The sequence below is a fragment of the Schistocerca piceifrons genome, chromosome 2 (genome assembly GCF_021461385.2).
Source record: "Schistocerca piceifrons isolate TAMUIC-IGC-003096 chromosome 2, iqSchPice1.1, whole genome shotgun sequence".
In the NCBI taxonomy this organism is placed as follows: domain Eukaryota; kingdom Metazoa; phylum Arthropoda; class Insecta; order Orthoptera; family Acrididae; genus Schistocerca; species Schistocerca piceifrons.
Genome location: NC_060139.1, coordinates 989,522,462 through 989,534,397, shown reverse-complemented (window position 1 = coordinate 989,534,397; position 11,936 = coordinate 989,522,462). Strand labels below are relative to the sequence as shown.

General features: G+C 43.1%; 1 protein-coding gene across 1 annotated transcript in view; it reads left to right on the top strand.

Moving 5' to 3' along the window:
* The first annotated feature begins 1,212 nt into the window (after positions 1-1,212).
* Positions 1,213-11,936, top strand: part of LOC124777552 (carbonic anhydrase 2-like) — a 145,103-nt gene continuing 134,379 nt past the window's right edge. The window contains exon 1 of the mRNA XM_047253008.1: positions 1,213-1,226. The gene's annotated coding sequence lies outside the window, so the exon portion shown is untranslated. The remainder of the gene's footprint in view (positions 1,227-11,936) is intronic.

Genomic DNA, 11,936 nt, shown 5'->3' with positions numbered 1-11,936 from the left:
GTGAAAAATGTGTACGTCTGCAGGGCGATTACGTCGAGAAGTAACGCCAGTTTCATCGATTTCGGGTGAGTAGTTAATTAGAAAAAAAAATTGGTGGCCTTAGAACTTGAATGCACCTCGTAGGGCACTTTGGATAGTGAGGCTGAATCATCTATCAAAACCTTCACGTACCGTTCGGTAGTCACCTTGCCATCAAGGAATATCGCACCGGTTATTTCGTGACCGGACATTGCACATCAAACAGTCTACGTTTCCGCGAAGTGCGGATTCTCAGTCTCCGAAATGCGACAATTTTGCTTATTGACGAACCTACCAAATCGAAAATGGCCGACAACAACTGGCACATGCGCATGCGCATACCAGTTCCCATCATGTCCCGCGGCCAACCGTGCTGTTTGAATGTCGTAACGCAAACCGTTCAAAAGTTTTGGCGATTTTATTTCATCTGTTCAACAATTGTCACCCTGAGTTAGTAGCACAGGCCAATATAAGTACGGCGCATGTACAGATAATAACAAGACAGGCCATGATAATTACAGACAAACCATTACCAGCACTGGACATGAATAATACAAGCCATGATAAGCACTGGTCATAATTTGCACAAGCCGTGACTGACGTAGTGCATGACGTGAGCAGGCTGTGATTGGCACTGACCACGATATGAATAAGTCATGCTAGGAGCAGGAAAAACTGATAATGACAGTTTACCATATCACGAACAGCAGCTCTGGCCGTATGTTAGGTAAGCTACTTTCCATTTCTTGGATGGCTTCATCATTGTACGAAACACGCCTTTTCTATGCAACGCTTGGTTCTGCTCATTTAAGATAGTTACCATCAAACGATTATGATTATGTCAGTTTCAAGTTTGAATCAAGCTACTGCAGGCAATATACTCGCCACCAGTCATGTTGTGCAACAAATTTTCCCACTGTTTAACAGACATTTACCACAGTTATGGAGACACTTGTGCGTGTTTACTATCGCTTAAGAACGAATAGATAGCGCTATAATGTTTGGAGACAGGTCATGCAAAACGCTAGAAATTATCTCCTGACAGGCTGGTATTGCCTATGTTTACCGGAGGCAATAGGGGCGGGAGGGGGAGAGCGGCAGCTAGCTGTGTATATAGCGCTTCAGCCGTGTTCCTCATCAACAGAGCTCCAAGATGACGCGCGTCACAGCGATCACAGTCTTTGCTATGTTATTCTGCGCCTGGTCAGGTACTTATACACATACATTTCTCTCAATAATTTCTGATTTTTTTCTGTGTTCTCCATCACAATTCAACGGTGGGCTTACTACCATATAACTATTCTCCATTTGGTGGCTATTCCTACAAAGTGTCTTCCTGTGACGTGAATCGGAGTATAAATTCACGGACGAAAAAGTTAGACTAGTTGACGGTATTTTAGAGCCGCAGCTAGAGCCATAAAATTATGAGGAAAACAAATTTATTTTATATATGTTTCAGTAATTATTTTTTGCGAGCTTGGTTTCGGTTAATTAGACCATCATCTAGCGTTATTTCCTGTAACAAATAAAAAAGTTTCAACAAATTCCCGTAATGAAATCATAAAATAAAATAATTGTAAAGTAATTTTAAGATGTTGCCAGAGAACATGATGTTGAATTTCAATAAGAAACTAGTTAACGTGCCCTGGGAACGCATTCTGTGATGAAAGTACATTCGAATGGTGAAACTGAGGCATTGAAGACACTGATGAAGTTAGAGTAGAGAAATAGTTGATGGACAAGTGCAGAGACCGAGCCTGTGCTATGTCAGGGCAGATGAAGGGTCTCGACCTGCATTCGACCCCCAAAACCGATTAAGGGTGAGTACACTTACAGACAGAAGAAAGCCTTCTAGTAGGCAGATTCAGAACAGTAAAGGTCAGAAGGCAATAAACGTAATGGAGATCACTTGGCTGACAATAATAAAAACAAGATGAGATAAATAGGTAAGGCAGCAGGTGAGTGTTCCAGGGGCTCTGCAGACGACGGGAGCCATCCCAAGGCCTTAAAGAGTACCTGCTATTCAGTAGAGTGTAATCTATCATCTAAAAGCAATGAAAACAGGTTAAAGAAGGATAAAAGAGTGGTAAAGGAGGAATGTGGAAGAGAAGGTAGGGTCAAGGGTCCCCCACATCCAACATCCAATGGGCGATGCCCCAACCCACCAACCACTCCACTCCCACGCCAAAGTTAGTTTAAAATCTTATGTATACGAATAAAAACCACTTTCACACAGGAATCGGAGAACCGCTTCCACTGTCTGTGAATCGTCGGACAGTATTAGAGGCGAAGAATTCCGAAGATCACGCGTAGCATGGAGCGCCAGAAGAAAGGAGCATTCCACCACGATATGAGCTACCATTGTACGGCTCTGCAGCCACAATGTGACAATGGCTTGTTACATAAAATAAAACTGGGTTAGTCTGGTATGACCAATGTGGTGTTGACATGGGATTGTGGATTCCTTTCGAGCAGAATGGAACGAGGAGCACTGTGCAGTAGCAGTAGTCTCTTCGATAGTGTAAAAATCAGTAGAGGGGGCAGTAGTCCACCATACGCTGTAACATCGTTGGAAGGCCTTTTTTTGGGCCCGTAAATCCACAGCTGAGGTCGTCAAACCGAATGTCTGGCAAATAAGCACTTCTCTAGGTTGGCCAGTTCGTTCCCTGGGATAGCCTCATGATATGGGACCCAGAGAAATACAACTGTGCATATCGAGTAAGGTCAGAGAGATCATTGCAAAGCAGATATCAGAGGGTGGCAAGAGTCATTGTAATAAATGCCCTGGAAACGACTCATTGAGTCACTGAAAGTTCTACATCTACATCTATATCGATACTCTGCAAATCATACTTAAGTGCCTGGCAGAGGGTTCATCGAACCACCTTCACAATAGTTTTCTGTTATTCCAGTCCTGCACAGCGCGCGAAAAACGAACAGCTATATCTTTCTGTACGAGCTCTGATTTCCCCATATTTTATTATGATGATCGTTTCTCCCTACGAAGTGTGCGTCAACAAAATATTTTCCTATTCTGAGGAGAAAACTGGTGATTGAAATTTGTCAGAAGATTCCGCCGCAATGAAAAACGCCTTTGTTTTAATTATGCCCGCTTCAAATCGTGAATAATTTAAGTGGAACTCTATTCCATATTTCCCGATGACACAAAACGTGCTGCCCTTTTTTGGACTTTCTCGATGTACTCCGTTAACCCTATCTGGTAAGGATCCCACACCGCGCAGCAGTGCTCTGAAAGGGGACGGACAAACGTTGTGTAGGCAGTCTCTTTAGCAGATCTTGTTCGTCAGGATAGACGTCAGGAGCGGTGGGCGTTGTAAAATGAAGAGTAATGAAGTTGGAATGGACCCAGTTTATTCCTGTAACGATGATACATGGGTGCCTACGTAGGGCTGAGCAGCCCCAAGAGGGGTTGCCGTCTGCTCATCAGGAGGTTTCAGGAGAGAGGCAGAGGCTAGAGGAGCGACTACTGGGGGCCGAGGTCTGAAGCTAAGAGGGCGCGGAGCTGTTTCCAAGCCGCCCTCGCCGCTGCCGGAAGCGGCCCCACGTGATCACACGTCTAGTCTTTGATTGGAGGGTCGATCCCGCCAACGCGCCTTGTTAGTAGCGTACCCTCGTCAGCGCACCCAACCCGTGGGACTGGAGTCTGACCGAGGAGCACGTGGCAGGAATGTGCCGACCACGGTCTTCCGGCCAGCACCTTCCACCACAGTGTGCCCAAGTCGGCTCCGGCCGCACATTATGAATGGAAAAAATTATTTAATAAAATTTTATCGGCAATGATGCCTCTTGAAGGGTTTCCTCCCTGCACAATCTGTTACATTTTCTAAGTGTCCTGCCAATGAAACACAGTCGTTGGTTTGCCTTCCCCACAACATTTTGTATGTATTTTTTCCATTTTAAGTTGTTCTTAATAGCAATTCCTAGTTAGTTGAATTTACGGCCTTCAGATTTGACTGATTTATCATGTAACCGAAGTTTAACTGATTCCTTTTAGCACTCATGTGGATCACCTCACACTTTTCGTTATTTAGGGTCAATCACCAAATTTAGCACAACACAGATATCTTTTCTATTTTTTTGCAACTTATTTCGACCTTCTCGTGACTTTACGAGATTATAAACGACGGCGTCATCGGCAAACAACCTAGGACGGCTGCGGAGATTGTATCCTAAGTCGTTTATATAGATAAGGAACAGCAGAGGACGTTTAACACTACCTTGGGCAACATCAGACATCACTTCTGTTTCACTCGGTGACTTTACGTCAATTACTACGAACTGTGCCCTCTCACAGGAAACCATGAATCCAGTCACATAACTGTGGTACAATATCGATAGTCTTCTGGAAATCTAGAAATAAAAAATCAATTTGAAATCGCTTCTCAATAGCACTCAACACTTTGTGTTTAAAAAGAACTGGTTGTGTTTCACAAGGACGACGTTTTCTAAATCCATGTTGACTGAGTGTCAATAGATCGTTCTCTTCGAGGTATTTCATAAAGTTCGAACACAATATCTGTTCCAAAATCCTGTTGATTTAAGTGTATTCCTCTTACTACACTATGTATTCAAAAGTATCCGGACACTCCCAAAAACATACGTTTTTCATATTAGGTGCATTGTGCTGCCATTTACTGCCAGTTACTCCATATCAGCGACATCAGTAGTCATTAAACATCGTGAGAGAGCAGAATGGGGCGCCCGGGGAACTCAGGGACTTCGCACGTGGTCAGGAGATTGGGCGTCTGTATGCGAGATTTCCACACTCCTAAACATCCTTAGGTCCGCTGCTTCCGACGTAATAGTGACGTGGAAACCTGAAGGGACATGTACAGCACAAAAGCGTACAGGTCGACCTCGTCTGTTGACTGACAGAGACCGCCGACAGTTGAAGAGGGTCGTAATGTGTTATAGGCAGACATCTATCCAGACTGTTGTTGTTGTGGTCTTCAGTCCTGAGACTGGTTTGATGCAGCTCTCCATGCTACTCTATCCTGTGCAAGCTTTTTCATCTCCCAGTACCTACTGGAACCTACATCCTTCTGAATCTGCTTAGTGTATTCATCTCTTGGTCTCCCTCTACGATTTTTACCCTCCACGCTGCCCTCCAATACTAAATTGGTGATCCCTTGATGCCTCAGAACATGTCCTACCAACCGATCCCTTCTTCTGGTCAAGTTGTGCCACAAACTTCTCTTCTCCCCAATTCTATTCAATACTTCCTCATTAGTTATGTGATCTACCCATCTAATCTTCAGCATTCTTCTGTAGCACCACATTTCAAAAGCTTCTATTCTCTTCTTGTCCAAACTATTTATCGTCCATGTTTCACTTCCATACATGGCTACACTCCATACGAATACTTTCAGAAATGACTTCCTGACACTTAAATCAATACTGGATGTTAACAAATTTCTCTTCTTCAGAAACGCTTTCCTTGCCATTGCCAGCCTACATTTTATATCCTCTCTACTTCGACCATCATCAGTTATTTTGCTCCCCAAATAGCAAAACTCCTTTACTACTTTAAGTGCCTCATTTCCTAATCTAATTCCCTCAGCATCACCCGACTTAATTAGGCTACATTCCATTATCCTTGTTTTGATTTTGTTGATGTTCATCTTATATCCTCCTTTCAAGACACTGTCCATTCCATTCAACTGCTCTTCCAAGTCCTTTGCTGTCTCTGACAGAATTATAATGTCATCGGCGAACCTCAAAGTTTTTATTTCTTCTCCATGAATTTTAATACCTACTCCGAATTTTTCTTTTGTTTCCTTTACTGCTTGCTCAATATACAGATTGAACAACATCGGGGAGAGGCTACACCCCTGTCTTACTCCATTCCCAACCACTGCTTCCCTTTCATGTCCCTCGACTCTTATAACTGCCATCTGGTTTCTGTACAAATTGTAAATAGCCTTTCGCTCCCTGTATTTTACCCCTGCCACCTTTAGAATTTGAAAGAGAGTATTCCAGTCAACATTGTCAAAAGCTTTCTCTAAGTCTACAAATGCTAGAAACGTAGGTTTGCCTTTCCTTAATCTTTCTTCTAAGGTAAGTCGTAAGGTCAGTATTGCCTCACGTGTTCCAGTGTTTCTACGGAATCCAAATTGATCTTCCCCGAGGTTGGCTTCTACTAGTTTTTCCATTCGTCTGTAAAGAATTCGTGTTAGTATTTTGCAGCTGTGACTTATCAAGACTTATCCAGACTATCACACAGGAATTCCAAATTGCATCAGGATCCAGTGCAAGTACTATGACAGTTAGGCGGGAGGTGAGAAAACGTAGATTTCATGGTCGAGCGACTGTTAGTAAGCCACACATCATGCTGGTAAATGATAAACGACGCCTCGCTTGATGTAAGGAGCGTAAACATTGGACGATTGAACAGTGGAAAAACGTTGTGTGGAGTGACGAATCACGGTACAGAATGTGGCGGTCCGATGGCAAGGTGTGGGTATGGCGAATGTCCGGTGAACGTCATCTGCCGGCGTGTGTAGTGCCAACAGTAAAATTCAGAGGCGGTGATGTTATGGTGTGGAGGTGTTTTTCATAGAGGGGGCTTGCACCCCTTGTTATCTTGCGTGGCACTATCACAGCACAGGTCTACATTGATGTTCCAAGCCAGAGGAGGAAGCTTATTATCATGCTGGGTGAGGGAAATTGCTCCTGAAGATCGTGTCATGGAAACCACGAGACTGGAGTGCAGTGGTAGACTTCTTCCGGAAAAAAATTGTAGTAGGTGGCGGGGGGGGGGGGGGGGGGGGAAGACAGCAGTGAGTTTTGAGTAATCAGTCACCATGTCAACAGGGTGCAGGTGTTCATACTTTTTTCTTGTCTCGGTAAATGACAGGTGGTCTAGTGATTTAAGTTTTTGTATTTTCTCTTCTTTACATACTGGGCAAACAGGTGAACGAGATGTATTTTCTCTCGTTTTTTAAACACTGGGCGAACAGGTGAATTTGATGGATAGTGTTCTGTACAGTTGATCCACAATGATGGTTGTTTACAAGGACGACCTCCGTGGAGTGATCGTTCACAGTTTCCACGTTTTGAGTCTGCTGTGCAGAGGGATGACAGTTGACCAAAGTGTAAACATCGGAAACACCTCAGGGATAGTGCGATGTAATGCTCCACGACACGCCCATATACCACAGTTTTAACTTTTTCTGGGAGTACAGACCATCCAGATGCTAAGATGAAAGCGTCTGAATCTGTTTAGTTAACCTTGGAACCTTTTTGTATGTGCCGGGCTAAATGTATATCTTACATTCGAGATTAGCTCATAGTACCTCGACTGTCTGGAGTGTAAGGACCCTGTGAAATGTAACTTCTCATTGCACCATATTCTATGTTTTCTGTGGGGCAATAGTGACTGGTACGTCACCCAGTCGTTTACAAGCCTGAAAAGCTTGAGACCTTAATCATTGGTGATCATAGCGCCTTTTTATCACCGAGTCAATGTCTCCAAATTTGTCTTTTATGTGTTTCACAAAAAGCAATGGATTTGTCGCACTGTTCTAGTATGCGCCAGGTATTGAGTAAATTTCATTTTTCTCCCAGTAGTTTGGCTTGGTCCCACTAGATAAGGAGTAGCCACATTAATGAAAGCATAGGCTGTAGCTATCCACGTTCAAATATATAGACCTCTCTCCTGAGACTGGCGAATCAGTATAGCCATTGCATTGGTTCAGTGAAAGTCATCTGGCACGACGACAATTACTGGGAATTCTGATGTACCAGGAAGACAAGCATCTGCTCCTTGGCACGCATGGGGAACCAGCAGCTCGGCAGCTCAGACATCGCAAGTCTGACATCCATGTTGACAGGGGCTGTACCGCAAAGTACAAAACCACAGTACCACATTGGACTGTCTATCGCACTATCTTTTATGCGCGTATATGAGTCTATGCAGTTAGTGTGCGCAAAGTGTCGTCAACATTGTAGGCGGCAGGTGCTGTTTAAAATGTTCTGCCGTAGGGGATCCACGGTACTGAAAAAGTTTTAGAAATGGAGAACAAAGCCAGAAGGGAACCAAAGTTACTTTAGCCGACAAGCGGTTCAAGGGGAATGAATAAAGACGCCCAAAGAAACAGAAGCTAGGGAAATAGCCAGATCAACATCCAAGACTGCAACCACGAAAAAGGAAGTAAATATAGTGAGAGGTGGGAGACTGCAGCAAAAGAAAGGAAGTAGGTGCTTCTAACAACCCTACCACAACAAAGGTCAGCATTTTAATAACGATTGTGGTGTTGCTCACGCTGCTAAATACTGCATTTTCGGGCAACAACAGTCATATTATGTGGCAGGTGTCATTAGAGCACCGTTAATAGTCATTTCATGTAATAATGAAAAAACTAGGCACTCATCTTTTTGTGTTTCCCACACTGGTCTCGTATTATCATGGCTCAATCGTTGAAAATGTAGGTGGTTATGATTCCAAGCTCTGATGCAAAAAGGCCTAGGTTTTATCCTGCTATATTCAAAAGTTTTGTAGATGCGCTTCACAAACCATTCTTGAAGATTATACTTTTGCTGGACAGTGGTGATGTAAAAAAATAATCAGCACTCCGAAATTAAGTTACACTTCCTTTTAATTGCTTTTATTGCAATATCACGTAACACACAAAACATCACTTCACAATACAAAACATACATGAAAACATCTTCATCACATTTTATAAGCCAACTACAATATGCATCTTTCCAACATGACGTCCAAGACCTGATCTTTTCAAGATCCGACTCTCTAACAAGTTAACAACTAACTAATAATCGCTTACGCGCGCCAAAATCAGAGTTACAAGTACGTCAAAGATCATAGTGACAAAAGAAAGAATACACATAAGAATAATATCATTGCAATATAAACATACCGATGTATCACAAATGAAATCAAATCTGAATGTTGTCTCATAAATATGTTAACTACTTTGCAGAAACACAGTAGAATATTACTGGTATCGAGAGGTTCAGGTGAGGTGCCGTAATGGTTGCGTAATTCAAGTATCATTACATGCTGGAATAGCTTGGGGCCCATTACTCGCCGTGTACGTACTCACGAAAGAACTGTGAACCACCTGAGGGGGTAAATCGTAAAAATGGTATGAAAGATGTGCATTTCTGAGTTAAAATAGCTCTCTTCGTAGGTAGAGATAAATTCTGGAGACCAGAGAATGAATCAAGGTCGCCATGTTTAACTTCAAACACTATAATCCTTTATCCTTGTTTAATGTCTTTAAACGTGAAAACATGTAAGGTAACGAAAGTAGACTTCGAAGTCAGGTGAAGTTACGTAGAAAATATTTGTTTCGAATTTGGTTTCTACAGTAATACAAAACAGAACTAATGCCCTGTGTCTGTAGCTTGCTTACAGTGTCCATCTGTGCGATGAGGATATATCCTAAGTTTGGTGATTATTGTTTTGGAGTGCAAAGGACCATCAGAGAAAATGTAATTCAATACTAGCTTTTTAATTCATTACTACCGTTTTACGTAACATCATAGTAGTATGCGAGATGACTCTGCACAAAAACTGACAAACAGCTGTCGGTGACAGAGCACCCGACTACCTACCTTACCATTTCCTGAAACCTGACAACATGCAAAGGACAGCTACATATTACTAATGCCCCGTGTCTGTAACTTGCTATATGATAGTCGTTGCATCAGAAAATACGTGGGTCATAATGTGAACTCACAACACATTAACATATGGCTACCATGCAACATGAGCCGGCCGCGGTGGCCGTGCGGTTCTAGGCGCTGCAGTCCGGAACCGCAGGACTGCTACGGTCGCAGGTTTGAATTCTGCGTCGGGCATGGATGTGTGTGATGTCCTTAGGTTAGTTAGGTTTAAGTAGTTCTAAGTTCTAGGGGACTGATGACCTCAGAAGTTGAGTCCCATAGTGCTCAGAGCCATTTGAACCATTTGAACCATCCAACATGGTACGATCCAATGGCTTATTTCAAAGAGTGAAAGGTGTACACTGAGACGACAAAAGTCTTGGGCTACCTCCTAATATCTTGGAAAGCGTAGTGCAGTAACTTGAAATAGCATGGACTCAGCAAGTCCTTGGAAGTCCCCTGCAGTAATATTGAGCCATACTGCCTCTACAGCCGTCCTTAGTTGCGGAAGTATTGCTGCTGCAGTATTCTGTGCACGAACTCATCTCTCGGTTATGTCCGATAAATGTTCGATGGGTTTCAATTCGGGTGATCTGGGTGGCCAAATTAATCGCTCAGACTGTTCAGAATGTTCTTCAAATCAGTCGTGAACAATTGTGGCCCAGTGACATGGGACACTGTCATCCATAAAAATTCCGTCGTTGTTTGGGTACTTGAAGTCCATGAATGGCAGGAAACGGTCTCCAAGTAGTCGAACATAAGCATTTACTGAGAATGATCGGTTCAGTTAGACCAGACGACCTAGTTCATTCCATTTAAACACATCCCATAGCATCTTGAAGCCATTACAAGCTTGCATAGAGCCTTTTTGACAACTTGAGTCCATGGTTTAATGGAGTTAGCGCCACACTCGAACTCTACCATCATCTCTTACCGACTGAAATCGGGACTCACCTACCCAGACCACGGTTTTGCAGTCCTCTAGGGTTCAATCTATATGGTCACGAGCCCAGGAGAGGTGCTGCAGACGATGTCCTACTGTTAGCAAAGGCACTCGCGTCTGTCGTTTGCTGCCATAACCCATTAACGCCAAACTTCGCATCACTATCCTCACGGGTACGTTCGTTCTGCATTCCACAATGAATTCTGCGATTATTTCACACAGTGTTACTTGTCTTAGCAGTACTAACTCCAGGCAAACACCGCTGCTGTCGGTCGTTAAATGAAGGCCGTCGGCCACTGCGTTATCCGTGGTGAGAGGTAATGCCTGAAATTCGGTATTCTCGGCACACTCTTGACCCTGTGGATCTCGGAATATTGAATCCCCTTACAATTTCCGAAACAAATATTTGTCATTTTACTGCGTGAGAGGTGGATATGAGTGCACCTTAAGTCGGATGACTCATTACAAATACTTACCACCCCTCCGCGTTCAAAGTTTTTTCAACTCCCGTCGTGCGGCCATAAACGTATCGGAAACCTTTTCGCACAAATCACCCGAGGACAGTTGACAGCTCCGCCAATGCACTGACGTTTTATACTTGTGTATGCGATACTGTAACCGTCTGTATATTTGTACACCGCTACCCCATGACTTTTCCTTACGTCACTGTGTATTAGAAAATGCACACATTAATTATCTTTACTATGGTCGTTTCATAACCCGTGGGACGAAGGTACAACTCTCATCGTCCACTTTAGTAGCGTATCAAAGGGTTTCTTGAACGTCGAATAACTTACGTAAAATGAAATGTATACGGACTCTAGGAAGCAGGACTGATTTATACCAGTACAGTGGATTTGTGTCGTCTTGGGTAGATTGAAACTGTGTAAATCACCATTTGTAATCAGTATATATTATAAAAGTAAGTGTACGATGTGAGTGCTGCTAGAAGTCAGAAACGAATCCCGGTATGATCAAGGAAGTTATATGGTGTGGTAGCCCTCTATTCCCCATCCATTAAGAAGGTTCACGTTCTTATCTGAAAGGCGTACTTTCGAAGATATAAGGCCTGGGAAGTTTCGCCCTTTAGAAATTTCTAGAACATTCCGGAACATTCGAAGATATTCGAGAGCCTTCCACAACCTTCCAGAATGTTCCACAATAGTCCGGGATGTTCTGCAATGTTCGGGAATAGTTTGGAACATTTGGGAAGATTCCAGAAAGTTCGGGAATATTCCAGAACATCACAGAACATTTTAAAACATTATACAACACTTTCAAATCTTGTGGAACATAGTGGACCATTCGAAGATTTTTTGGTATA